This window comes from Cryptomeria japonica, chromosome 7 (assembly GCF_030272615.1).
Source record: "Cryptomeria japonica chromosome 7, Sugi_1.0, whole genome shotgun sequence".
NCBI lineage: Eukaryota > Viridiplantae > Streptophyta > Pinopsida > Cupressales > Cupressaceae > Cryptomeria > Cryptomeria japonica.
Genome location: NC_081411.1, coordinates 846,784,784 through 846,800,128, shown reverse-complemented (window position 1 = coordinate 846,800,128; position 15,345 = coordinate 846,784,784).

The following is a 15,345-nucleotide window of genomic DNA, read 5'->3' as shown; positions in this document are numbered from 1 at the left end:
TTTGTACTAGTGCACTCAGTGTACATTCATTTATGATCATCTCAATTGTCAGTTTAGATTCTACAAATTTTGAATTACCTATAAACTATTCATCTATCTTAACATTTGCACTCTCAATGATTTTCTGCAATCTTTTATTAAAACACCTATATGCCTTTCTCTTTGATGAATATCCAAGAAATTTTCCTTCATCACTTCTATGATCAAATTTACCAATATACTCATCTCTCCTAATATAACATTAGCTTCAAAATATTTTGAAATATTTAAGAGTAGTAGTATTACCAAACCATAGTTCATGAGGGGTCTTACCAGTCTCACCTTTTGATGTGAACTCTGTTGAATGTTTAAAATGTTGTATTCACTTCTTCTCTCCAATACACATGAAGTAGGTTTTCTTCTGATATCGTGCTTCTAGCTACATCTATAATAGTTTTGTTCTTCCTTTCCACATCTCCTTTCTGTTGGGGTGTCTGAGGTGCTGATAATTGTCTTTTGATTCCATTCACTTCACAGAATGTATTAAATTCCTTAGATGTGAATTAACCTCCTTGATCTGATCTTAAACATTTGATTTTCTTACTGGTTTCATTCTCTACCATTGCCTTGAATAGTTTGAATTTCCCAAAAGCTTCTGATTTCTCCCTGAGAAAAGTAACCCAACACATTCTAGAATAATCATCAATGATTAGCATAAAATATCTATCTCCTTGTAGACTTCTAGTTCTTGCCGGACCACATAAATCAGTATGAATTAAATTAAGAACATTATTGGATTTCTCTCGAATACTCTTAAAATTTCTTCTAACTTGCTTTCCAAATTGACATTCCTTACATAGCGGATTGTGAGGTTTTACAATCTTAGGTAAATCCCTTACTGCCTTAGTTGTACTGATCTTTACAATGCAATCAAAATTTACATGACAAAGTCTCCTATGCCATAACCAACTTTCATCAATATGTGCAATCAAGCATGTCTTCTCATTGTTATTCAAGTGAAAGATATTACCTTTAGTCTAATTACTGGTTGCAATTTCCAAACCAGTTCTATTCAAGATTTTGCATTTACCATTCTTGAATTGTAACTGAAATCCATTTTCAACTAATTGACCAACACTCAAAAGATTATGCTTCAAACCTTCAACGTAATAAATGTTGTCAGTATTGTGCTTACCATCAAAAGATATAGTGCCTTTTCCTATGTTCAAACAAGCTTTATCATCCCCAAATCTTACTAGACCTCCGTTGTATTCTTGAAAGGTTAAGAATTTACTTTTATCACCAGTCATATGATGTGAACATCCGAAATCAATGATCCATTCATCCTTCTCTTCAATTTTAGCTGCCAGGGCCTACTCTACCGGTTGTACACTAGGTGTCAGTTTATCTTCTGTTATTGCAACAAAAGCCCATCCATTGTTTGTCGGTTCCTCATTAGAATCATCGGTAACTCCTTCATCAACATAGTAACATGATTTATCTCTATTCTTCTTAAATCTGTATCTTTGATATTCAGGGTTAGGCTTATATGTCTTTTAGCTTCTTCTCTCAATCTTGCATGTCTATTAGGACACCTAGACGCCATATGACCAATTTTATTGCAGTTAAAATATTTAAATGGTGCTTTACCTTGATACTTACTTCCAACTAGACCTTTAGGCATTTTCCTTGTGAATAGTGCTTCAAGTTCTTCATTTTCCCTCCTGATGTCTTCAAGTTCTTTTGCAGCTTTCCAATCATATTTTTCAGATGATGATGATGATGCTGCAGATGATGATGATGCTTTGAAGGCTACATCTATCTTAATTGTAGAAACATGACCAAATTCTTCAAGTTCAAAAGTTGAAAGTTTTCCAACCAAAGTATCTCTAGATACTGATGTATTAGGCATTGTTCTCAATTCATTAATAGCAGTTACTTTCATTTTGTATGCCAGTGGAAATGCTCTTTGTATAGACCTAAAAATGGTCTAAAGATAATTAATTAAATAATCAATTATTTATTTAATCTCTCCTCCCCAATTTAATTAAATTCACTAAGCAATTTGATTAAATTTCCCCTTTCATCTACTTATTAATAAATCTAGGGATTTATTAAATAGCTTCATTTCGTCCCTTTAATTAATTAATTCCCTCATCCAAAATCATTTCTTCTAAATCCCCTAATTAATTAAAACAAATCAATTATGAGTTCTTTATATTAATTATCCTTTTCATATTATTTGAATTTTTAAATTCAAATTCTCCTAAATTTTACCACTCCTAAACCTAACCATTCCTAAACCTACCCCCATGTTCCCTTTCATCCAACATCTTCTAGAACCTTTGTGACACTTGTCACTAAGTGTTCCCTTTAATCCAACCCCCTTTGCCAACCTCCTCCAATTTAACCATCGATATCTTCAGATCAATCTCAACCATTGATTCATGCCAACTCACCCCTAGCCTTGGAAAATCCTATAAATAGAGCTCATTTTCAGCAATATGGATCCCATCTCATTCTCATCTTATGTATTGTTATTATAGGCATCTAGCTTCTATTTTATCATTTTTAGCAATGTTATCATACTCAATTTTAGCTTAAATCTTAGCTTAATCATGCTAGATCAATCATTCATATAGTTAAATCATGTTATTCTTGCTAGATCATGCATTTGCATCATTCAAATCCTCCATCTAATTGTAGTCAAGTCACTGGAGTATGCATAATCAGATCTGAGAGTATTTTTTATACTCACATTTACTAGGAGGCAATAAGTCAATTAGCTATGGTTTTTCATTTCATTGATTCAATTTACTAACCATTGCTTATAATGATTTATTGAGTGTTTTGTGTTGGAAGAACAGGTATAACAGGTACACCAAATAGATACATGACATTTTGGCACCCATCGTGGAGCATAAATCATCATTTTCGGCCTCTTAATCTTTAGCAAACTTCATCTCTACCGGTTCAGAATCAGAATGTCGTACGAGCTGATTTTCCAACTCGTACGAAGTACCTTTTAGCCCCGAATGACAATTCATCCTGACTCATATTATGTATAATTCTGACTCGTACGAGCTTTTACATTGAAAATTCTTTATTCATTCTAGCTCACACCTATGTCATATGAGTTGATTTCCACTGTCGTATAAGAGCTAATTATATTTTGTTTTAATTTCTGGCTTCAAAATCTTATGTCGTACGAGTTCATTTCCTAATAAATCTTGTGTTGTACGAGTTGATTTTCACTGTCGTACTAGAGATAATTCTATTTCATATGAATTTCTGACTTCAAAATCTTATGTCGTACGAGTCTTCTTTTATTCCTTTGTGAAATCTAAAATTTTTTCATGCTAACTAGAAAAGCATGTCGTACGAATCTCTGGTTCTCTGTGTTTTTCCATAAACTGCAAATTAGAATTTTCAAGATTGTCTATGCATTGTTAATTTGCATTTTTTAAGATCCTTTTGAAGGCATGCTATTTCAAATTCTCATCTAGAACTCTTGGAGACCTTTCCAATGAGTTAAACGATTTGTAATTTCAAGTCCCGAGCAGAAAGTTATGCCTATTTGAAGTTAGGCTAAAATTTCATATAGTTTTTTTTTTTGTTGAAAATTTCATAATTTGGATCACTAATGCTAATCTTGTTATGTCTATGAGATGTTTGTAGCCTAACTCTTTTTCTATAGGATGCTTGTCAAATATATGCTTGTCAAAGACAAATTCAAAACACAATCATGACTACTAATGGATCTATTTTGCATGTTGCCTAAGGATTCAACAAAAACTTTGTGTATTCTTTAAGATTTTTAGGCACACTTCAATTTGGGCTAAAAAATGAACTATCATGTCTTATGTGTCTTTGATGATAGGTGAGTATTCTCTCACCTTTCTTAGGTGATCAGAAAGCTAGACTCATCTTTTACTTTCATTAGTGCATCTCTTTAGCAGGCATGCCCTCCTGAGGAGTTATTAACTCTTAGCCCTTAAGCCCGGTGGTGCAAGAGCACCCATGGTGTAAGGAAAATATATGGTCAAAGTCATCATTTGAAATATAATTGATATTTTAAGGTCATTTATAATGTATTTGAATCCATTTGGAATTATTTGTAAGGCTTGGAAGCCTAAAAATGTAAGCAAGTCCTAATTATGTCCTAGTTGTCCATATAGGCCCTTATAGGTCAAGATGGTCAAAATTGTATACAAGGCCATGAGAAGGCTATCAAGTATGTAAAAGGTATTAAATAGATTATTTGGACATGTTTAGGGTTTTTTTTGCAATTTGGGGAGTCATTAGGAAAAAGTGTCAAAGTTGCAAGAAAATTGCAAAAGTGCAACATTTGCAAAAATGTAAAAGTGCAAAAATTGCACATAAAGTTGTAAAAGGGAAGATGAAGGGTCATAAAGGTAGTTGGATGGTTTATAACTACCAAAGAGTCTATAAATATTTTTTATTGTTCGAACCAAGTCATTATTGAAAGAAAAATAAAGAAAGGGAAGAAAGGAAAACATTCTACTATTATTATTTTGATTGGCTTTCCAGTTTTTGTGTTGGTTCCAGGCCTTATACAACCATGTATGGCCTGGAAAATTTGTATATGTATAATGGATATATATATATATATATATATATATATATGTTAATTACCTTTCTTTTCCTTTTGGTTTGGAGTGATTATGTTTAGAAATGAAGAAGATATGGAAGTTTTGGTGAAAGTTGTTAATTGCAGATTTGATACTTCCTGAGAACAGTCACATTTGCAGCGTATGGTATGAACTAATTTGAGATTATTAAGACCTATAAATAGACTTATTGGAAATACATGTGAATCCTCTTTCTTTTCCCTTTTTTTGAGGTGTTTTTGTTTTTATTTGTGGAAGTTATGAAGATTTTGGTGAAAACTGGTTTTAAACTATCTTAAATGGAGTTGCTGGAAAGGGTTTGTACTTATCTTGTGATTTCACCATTGGGAAAATTAATAACTTGAATATTATGAAATTAGACTCAGAGGGATTTCATTTTAATATGGTATTGTTTTAGTTTGGTTAAGTATTTTTTGTGAAATATGATGCCCTAGCAGGCAGCAAGCATACATTTTCCAGATTTATGATAGTCAAAATTGGTCTTGGTGCAGAGATGATAATTTTTTATTGCACTGCTGGATCTTTATGAATTTTGGATATGTTGTTTATAATATAGTTATCCAGGGTCTAATATATGGGATTGAGATGTTTAATTCTTGTTAAAAAGTTATAGACCTCTATGTATAGGTCTATCCAAAGGGGCAGCAAGTTGGCAAGTTTGATACCTAGATTAAGTTTATGTTTTCTTGATTGATTGATTATTGAAGAATGATGAAATATGCCTCTAATGAATTGTTATCATGATTAAAATATGGATGGATCAAAATGATCCTAGAGTTTTGATTGTTTTTTCATGATGCTTTGCATCAATCGATGAGAGGGGAACGACCTAAGTGGGAATAGTTAACACCAAGTAATCCAACCCACTATAAAATATAAGTGTTTTTGATGAAAATCAAAGCAATGAAAATGCTCGGGAATAACTCTCCTCCGTACCTTTGGGTATATCAAACCTTGGTTTTCAAGGCTGGGAGACCTCTTAATTGAGTTTATACCCTGATGCATCGAACGGATCCCTTACTAGTGCTGGTTAAAATAGAAGCTACCTGATTCACCTCCAAAAGGGTGATAATATTTATGCAAGAGAGATAGCAACTCTCCCAAGACACTTGCCATATCATTCTCCCATTAGTGTTTGGAGTCAGATAATATGGCATTGAGAATCCATTGTGTGAGACTCAGCAACCATATTCTGATTAGCTATTGGGTGTGTAGCTAGGTCAACAAGCAAAGGTTTTCATTCTCAACCAACTTCCTTAGGGTTTAGCTTGGTTGAGAGTCATGTATCACATCATGTGTTTGTTGTGTATTCATCCCTAAATTGAAAAATCAGGCACTTAAAACTAGAAAACCGAAGTAAAACATCAAAATTCGGTGACCCAAACTCAAACAAGCAAACAATTTTTATCACTATTCAAATACCTGTCGTACGAGTCAGAAGTCTTTGTCATATTTCTTGATCCTCTATCGTACGAGTCAAGAGATTCTTTCATACTGCTTGATCTTTTGTCGTACGAGTCAAGGTTCTATGTCATACAAAACACTGCTTTACACATGAAGTCACTAGTCTATCATTCTATCTTGTATCTCTTGTCATTCTATGCTACATAATATGTCATATGAAACTCTGCATCTGTCAGTCCAGAATTGTGTCTTACATGCTTGTTTCAGATTTATCATTTCTGCCTGATCAATTTGTAGTAAGCATAAACACTTGTTATCTGTCAATTTGTGCTTAGATTGTCTTATTGGTTTGCTTGGTCAAGTATCATCTATCAAAATCAGACTTTAGAAAATATACACCTCAAGATTTTCAAGTGCTTACCCCCAACAAGTTCAAAATCTAAACATCTCAAAGTGTACTATCACCCTATTTGGCAAACTGATCACTCAAACATAGTTTCTCATCAGGATCAATCATCCTTTATCACAAAACTGAAATGTTTGGTCAGTATAACCTTGTCCCACATCGTAGGATAGATCGTTCCTACTGGACTTGGTTCTTATCAAATCATCACCATTGCATTCCTAAACCGAAGATCAAAAAACTTGCAAACCTTTAAACACTTGAATTCTCTTTTAGTGTCATATCACTCTATTGTCTTGAAATTGACCATCGATCACTTACCCAAAACAACCTTTTGGACAATCGAATCCTAAGCAAAATAACACACATGTATGCCTATTCTAACTAGAGCTCAGAGACAAAGGATCACAGAGACTGAAATCGAAACATTAAAAACATTCGAAGAGCATATAACCATGGAACATGAAGATGAAATACAAGTTAAAGGAGAAATAATAGAACAAAACATCATAGACATCAAGAAAGATCCCCAATTCGACAAATTTATGTAGAGATTATAGGAGGAAGAAAAAGAAAAATACTTTCTAATGCTAGCCAAATCTGGTGCTACCCTTCCCCAAGATTTTGATGTGAATAAATTGACACAAAAGAAAAGTGACCCTCCTCATAATAACAAACAATATGAGGACATCTTTGGTCTCCGCATGAATGACACATCAATTCCCAATACCACCAGTTACAATGAAGAAACCGACATACCTAGAAGAGATGAAGTAGAAATCCTAAATAATGTTCAATTCAATGAGGATACAAGAAGAGCTAGAGATGAAACAAGAAGAGATCCCAATCCTCCTAGAATGCAAAATCATGGTCATGCAAGAACAAATCATGTTGATAATCCTATCATGACTCTCACACAACAACTGCAAGCAATGCAAACACAAATCCAAGAGATGCAAAGAAGAAATGTTAGACGATACTCACTTCAAGAAATTTGTCCTTATCCTTTCGACAGAAATCTAAACATGATACCATTTCCTATAGGTTTTGAAACCCCGAGATATGAAAAATATGATGGAAGCACTAACCCTCAAGATCATATAAGAGAATTTTGTACAATGAGTATGGAGTTCGCACATGAGGATACCTACTTAATGAGACTATTTCCAAAAAGCTTAACTAGATTATCTATGGAATGGTTCTCCAAACTTACACCTAGAATCAGATCATTTTCAGAGTTGGTGGATAAGTTTGTTTCACAATACTCCTATAACATACAACATGAAGTAACCATGCTAGACCTATGTAACACTAAAAAAAAGATTGGAGAACCCTTCATGACGTTCTTACAACGATGGAGATGCCTATCATCGTGGTATCCTCGTACATTGCCAGAGTATGAAAAAATGGATATATTCATTGACAACTTAAAATGATCAAATGAGTTATTACTTAAAAATGCAAGGAAATCAAAACTTTGGAAAAATGGTTGATAATGGAATCAGAATGGAGGAAGGTGAGTTGAAAATATACAAAGAAGGAGTCCATCCACCTAACAACAATAATAACAACAATCACAATGATAAACCAAAGTTTTGGAATAGAAATCAAAATGTCATCAACAATGGAATAGTAGATAACAACAATGTGAAACCAAAACAACCGATTTTCAATTTATATACTCACTCAGCAGCAACACAACAAAACAACAATCAACAAAGACCAACTATCAAAACTTTCTTTTGAAGACAATTCACAAACATTGGTGAACCCCTTGGATCAGCACTAAAGACACTTCTCACAAAAAAATTGACCACTTTACCAGAAGAAAGGAACTACGAACCTCAAATCAAACCACCTTGGTGGAACGATAATCAGTATTGCAATTTCCATCGAAACAAAGGACATCTCACAGATAATTGTCAAAAGTTGAAACATGTCATACAAGACTTAATTGATAATGGTGTAATAACTATGGATGGACATACAACAAATTAATCTCATACCGCCTTTAAAACTCCTCTTCCAAACTATGAGAAAGGTGAGTCATCAACAAAAAACAATGGTAAGGGTAAAACAAAGGTAAACTATGTGCATACATATGACAATGTGGTGAATGTGATTGTAGTTAAAGAAAAACAAAATCAAGAACATGCTCAGGCTATCACAAGAAGCAAAGCCAAAGTTGTTTTGCTAGTTCCTACAACAAACACATCATCCATTACAACAAAACAATACAATCTAGTGGAACAATTGCAGAAAACACCTGCCCAAATATCAATCTTGGAACTTTTAAAACTTTCACCTGCACACAAGGAGATTCTTGAACGAGCATTAGTAGATACAACCGTATCCAAAGATCTTGATATTGATCAATTCCAAACCATGGTGGGACACCTCACAACCCCTCATTTCTTATCATTCACTAACGAAGACGACATGTCCTTGCAACACCCTCACAATGCTCCCTTACATATTGAAGTCCTTATTCACAAAACACGAGTCAAGCATGTTCTAATAGATGGTGGAGCTGGCCTAAATATTTGCTCATTGAGTCTTGTTCATGCCTTAGGATATTCAGAAGATGTAGTTGATGTACAGAAAAGGATCACTATAAAAGCCTATGATGAAGAAGAATGTTCCTCTAAGGGAATTGTGATACTACCAATCAGAGTGGGACCTCTACAAAAAGACACAGCATGCCAAGTTCTAGACTTGGACCTATCATATAATGTGCTCCTAGGGAGACCATGGATACATGACTTGCAAGCTGTCCCATCAACCTATCATCAATGTGTAAAATTTCCCTATGAAGGATAAGAAATCACAATATCTACAGATGCAAATCTATTCCAATATTGTAGTAATCTAAAAATGGGTCAAGAAGTAATTGTTCCACATAACATGGAGGTAACATCTTCGAGCACACAATCCAAGGAAAAATCATTCACCTCTATTCTATCAAGTATGGAAAAACAAATATAGCTAAGAGATCAAGGGAACTGAGAATACTCAATATCAAAATTACCACTTTCTCCTAAATCCTAGGGAAAACCATCAAGCTCTAAACAACAACCAACTGTGAAACATCTTCCAATATTTGATGGAGCATTTATTAGTGCTGGAATCTTATCAGAAGAAACAGAAGACAAAGATGTATTGCAATGGCTATACAAAGATGAATAAGTTCAACAAAAGGTCAACAATGTCAGAATACCTATGGAAAAATATGGAAAAGGATTCAACATTCTTCAAAGGATGGGATACATTGGGACAGTCCCTATAGGAAAAAGAAATGAAGGTATCTTAGAACCTATTTAGCCTCATACTCAGCAGACTACAGAGAAAGCAAGTTTAGGGTATGGGCAAGTCACTATACCAGAAGACACATCTTTTAGTCAACAACAAGAGGAATATGAAAACAAACAAGAACAACTAGAAATTGAAAGGGAAGAAAAATCAATTAAGAAACAAGCACAAACAAACACAAAATGGAAAAAGAAGCAAGCTTCAAATCAACAAGAGAAACAAACTAAAAACATCTCTCAAGAAGCATTAAATATCAATCAAAACAAGAAAGAAGTTAATATAAGTTTAGGAGAACTCATAGAAAAGTTGACAAAACTCAATCTCAGTCCTGAAGAAGTTGAATATGAAAGAAGGAAAAGTATAGCCAGAAAAGCAGAAGAAATGCTATATGACCAAATTTGTAGACTACAAGCTGCAAGTGATACAGATTCTAATGAATGGGAATGGGATTCCTATCACTCTAAAGAATTAGGTGGAGAAAAATGCTTTGAAGGAGATATAGAAGTCGATATAGTTCACATGTATGCAGGACAAATGTCAGGAACTAGTTCACTTGAATTAGAATCACTTTTGGCTAACTTGGACTTAACTGATGACAATTAGGAACTTCTTATGTGTGATCATTCTAACGAGAATACCGCTCTAGACATCGATACACATATTGAAAACTTTGATACCTCCATCATGACCCTTGAAACCCTTGAAACATACCAACCTGAAGATCCCTTACCTCTAATCCACATTGAGCTTATTGATTGGGAAAATGAAGGACATACTACCATTGATACCTTTCCAAATGACCATGTCATATCTGTATATCTTAATGAAATCGAACCCGTAACAACTCTCACCAGGAATTTCAGCAATGCATCTTCCAGTCAAGTGGGTGCCAAATCTCCTAGTCGCAAAAGCAAAAATAAAGAAAACAATATCAGGTCTAATGCTGAAAACCATTTATTGGCAACATTAGACTAGGAAAAAGTAAAAACAAAGGATGCATCTAACGGTGAAAACCTCCTTGAGGCACTAGAAGATGGGAGATTTGACACTTTACTTGAGCACTATCAAGAAAGATCATCCATTTTGATTGAACCAACAGAGGTAGTTAACATTGGTACAATAGAGCAACCAAAGATTCTTCATCCAACAACATCTTTATCATAGGTAGAAATGCAACAATATGTGGAATTCTTCAAACAACAGAAAATCAATTTTGCCTAGTCATATGCAAACATGCCAGGGTTAGATCCAAAGCTTATTATACATCACTTGAATGTTAATCCAAGAGATAAACCAGTCAAACAAAAGTTAAGGAAAATGCATCCACATATCACTCTTCTAGTCAAAGCAGAACTAAAGAAATTACTGGATGTCGGATTCATCAGACCTATAGCATGTATCCTCAATGGGTATCTAACATTGTTCCTATTTCAAAACTAGATAAAAGCATCAGAATATGTATAGACTTCAGAGATCTTAATAACGCATGTCCAAAGGATGACTTTCCTTTGCCTAACATCGACATCATTGTAGATTTAACTGCAGGACACTCCATGTTTTCTCTGGATACAATCAGATCAAAATAGCACCCGAAGATCAAGAAAAGATAGCTTTTACATGCCCATGGGGTACTTTTTGCTAGAACGTCATACCTTTTGGATTAAAGATCACAAGTGCTACATATCAAAGAGCTATGACAACTATATTTCATGACATGATGCATACATTCATGGAAGACTATGTGGATGACATATTAGCTAAATCATACAACAGAGAAGAACATATAGAGATACTAGAAAAGATCTTTGATAGGTTAGAATAATACAAGCAAAGGCTAAATCCTAAGAAATGTGCCTTTGGTGTTACTTTAGGAAAGCTATTGGGATACATTGTTTCAGCAAGAGGTATCGAAGTAGATCCAGCTAAGGTAAAAGCAATCATGGAAATGGCATCTCCCAAGAATATCAGTCAATTAAGATCACTGCAAGGAAGACTCCAATCAATCAGAAGATTTGTGGCTCAATTAGCAGATAAATGTCAACCATTTACTCACCTATTGCACAAACATGTTAATTTCAAATGGGACCATCAATGTGAAGAAGCATTCAACAAGATCAAGGCATATCTCATGCAACCACTTGTTCTAATGTCACCGATTCTAGGAAAACCATTATTACTCTATGTATCAGCTATCGAAGCATCATTGGGAGTTTTTCTCGCATAAGAGGATAATAAAGGAAAAGAACGAGCCATCTACTACATCAGTAGAACACTAGTGGGATATGAGGTTACCTATTCATCAACAGAAAAAGCATGCTTGGCAGTAGTTTTTGCTTCTCAAAAACTATGACACTATCTACTATCTCACTCCATCAAGTTGATAGCTAAAATCAATCCTCTGAAGTATTTGCTTAGCAAAGCCACATTGACAGGACAACTAGCAAAATGGATCATGATTCTAAGCGAGTTTGATATCAAATATGTTGACAAAAAATCTATCAAGGGACAAGTCATCACAGATCAACTAGCAGAGACACCACTTCAAGATAATCATCCTCTACAAATTGAATTTCCTAATGCTGATATCTTAACAGTTACAACAAAATCATGGCAACTATACTTTGATGGTTCATATACACAACACGGACCAGGAGCAGGAATTCTTTTCATCACACCACAAGGGCATACAATCTCGAAAGCATATAAATTAAGCTTTCCGTGCACAAAAAATATAGCAGAGTATGAAGCATTGGTAATAGGTATCAAAATGGCTATAGAATGGAATATAACACAACTTCAAGTCTTTGGAGACTCTCAGCTTGTCATTAATCAAATCAATGATGACTATCAAACAAAAGATGACAAACTCATGCCTTACAAAAAGATAGTGGATGATATCAAGAAGTACTTTGTAGAAATAACTTTTGAACAAATCCCCAGAAATGACAACAAAGTAACAGACACCATGGCTACACTTGCTTCTCTATTGCAGACATAGGAAAATCAACAATGTTATAAATTCCTGGTTGAAGAGTTATTTCATCCCGCCTATAATTGTCCTAATTCCCAAACCATCTATCAACTTATTAGACATGATTCCTCCTGCTATGGCCAAACTTACACATACTTGAAAGATAATATCTTACCTCTTGACTTATTGAAAAACCAAAAGAGAAACTTTATTTGCCAATCCTCCCATTATACTCTCATTGTGGATACCCTGTATAAACAAGGTCTAGATGGTACTCTCTTAAGATGTCTCGAATAAGAAGAATCTGAGAAGGCCTTACATGAAGTCCATAACGACATTTGTGGCACTCATTCAAGTGGTCTTACCCTTTCAAAAAAGCTCATACACTTGGGCTATTATTGGCTGACTATGGAACGAGATTATTTTAAGATAGAAAGAACATGCAAACAATGTTAGATCCATGGGAATTTGATTCATGCACTAGCACAAGAACTACATACTTTAGCAACATCTTGGCCTTTTTGTCAATGGGGACTTGATCTAGTAGGAAAGATAAATCCTTCCTCATCTAATGGACACAAATTCATCTTGGTAGCTATTGAATATTTCACAAAATGGATTGAAGTGGTACCTCTCATCAATATCATAGGAAAACAAATTGTTGCATTTATCTTGAACTATATCATCTATCGCTATGGAATACCAATGACCATTATCACTGATAATGGGCGACCATTCAAGAATCAAGATGTACAAGAGCTATGTGAGAAGTTCAAAATTCAGTATAGATTCTCCACACCATATTATCCACAAGGAAATGGGTAGGCAGAAGCATCTAACAAAACTATTCTGAAAATCCTCAAAAAGAAAGTGAACGATGCTGGGAAAGATTGGCATATCAAACTAAACCCTGCTCTATGGGCTTACCACACTAGTATTCGCACACCGATAGGTGCCACACCTTTCTCTCTTGTATATGGATCAGAAGCCATATTACCAATTGAAGTAGAGATACCTTCTCTACGTGTATCACTAAAAGGTCTCATCCCAGATGAAGAACAATGAGTATCTAGACTGTGAGAGTTAGAACTAATCCAGGAACGATGACAAAATGCCTTTGATCATTTAAAGGTTATATCAGCAAATAATGTGCTAGAGCTATATTCATAAGGTTAAACCACAAATCTTTCAAGTGGGAGAACTAGTGCTAAAGGAAAATCCATGCAACCAGGTAGATCAAGAAAAGAAAGGCAAATTTGAACCAAACTAGTTAGGTCCATTTGTGGTCACAATAGTATTTGGGTCAAGAGCATATCAGCTATCAACATGTGATGGAGATCAGCTCGAGGAACCTATCAATAGCATGCACCTGAAGAAGTTCTATGTTTGAAAAAAAAAAAAAAAAAAAAGTAAAAAATCAGAAAAAATAAAAAATAGTGAAAAATCAAAAAAAATCAAAAACAGTGAAAAATCAGAAAAAAATCAAAAACAGTGAAAAATAAAAAAAATAAAAAATAGTGAAAAATCAGAAAAAATGAAAAAAAAGGGAAAAAGCAGAAAAATCGTAAAAAGTGAAAAAGAAAAAAAAGAAAGAAAAAAATCAAATATCAGAAAAAGTGCAATAAAAATAGATGGTGAAAACCTGGCAAACAGGTGCTATCTGTCAGCTAGCTCTTTCATCTATTAGTTCATGCTTCTTTCCGCTTGCATTCATTCATCTTCCATCAACGTTGACCATCATAAGCATTTATACATATGCAAGCATCCCAAGATTTTGCCCCAAGCCTAGAAACAAGGTGAAAGCCTAGATGAGTTTGGATCATTGGATATATCATAACGACTTTGCTTCTAGCATTTATACATACACAAGCATCCCAAGATTTTGCCCCAAGCCTAGAAATAAAGTCGTTATGATATATCCAATGATCCAAACTCATCTAGGCTTTCACTTTGTTTCTAGGCTTGGGGCAAAATCCTACACCTAGCTGGGGGCAAAACTCTTGATCATTCCGAGCTTAATCAAACAAGTAGAACAAATAGTTAGACAATTCTTATCAAGCAAAAACTGAGACACATCCAACATTAAACACAAGATCAAACTATCAACTATCAAGCTATCATGAAATCAATCTAAACGCATCACACACTTTTTAGTGTATAATATCTTTTTGAATAATGATTGTAACATGATTGTTCAAATTTTTCTATATTGCTTTTTGCTATCATGATTTCTGAGTGACTCCAGGATGTCATTGACTAGAGGAACAAGGAAGAAACATGATATTTTTTCTTGTCTACTGTCTGAAAATTAATCATTAATATGTCCAAATTTGTCTCAGGATATGATCATCAGAATATCATTGAAGACATTTCCAATTTGCATATTGAAATGATTAATATTGCTTGTTTTACACAAACAACACTCAGGTCATCTCGGTTCAATTATACCTCGCTGCTTGTGTTAACTTGCTATATCAAAATCCAGGAAAGAAGTGCTCAGGTCATCATGGTTTAATTATACCATCGATGTTTGCACTCACTTCCCATATTTCAAAAAGCTCAATGATGACAAAAACGTAAAATAATCCAGTGACTGGTCTGGTCATAGCTTTACATTTGCATTTTAG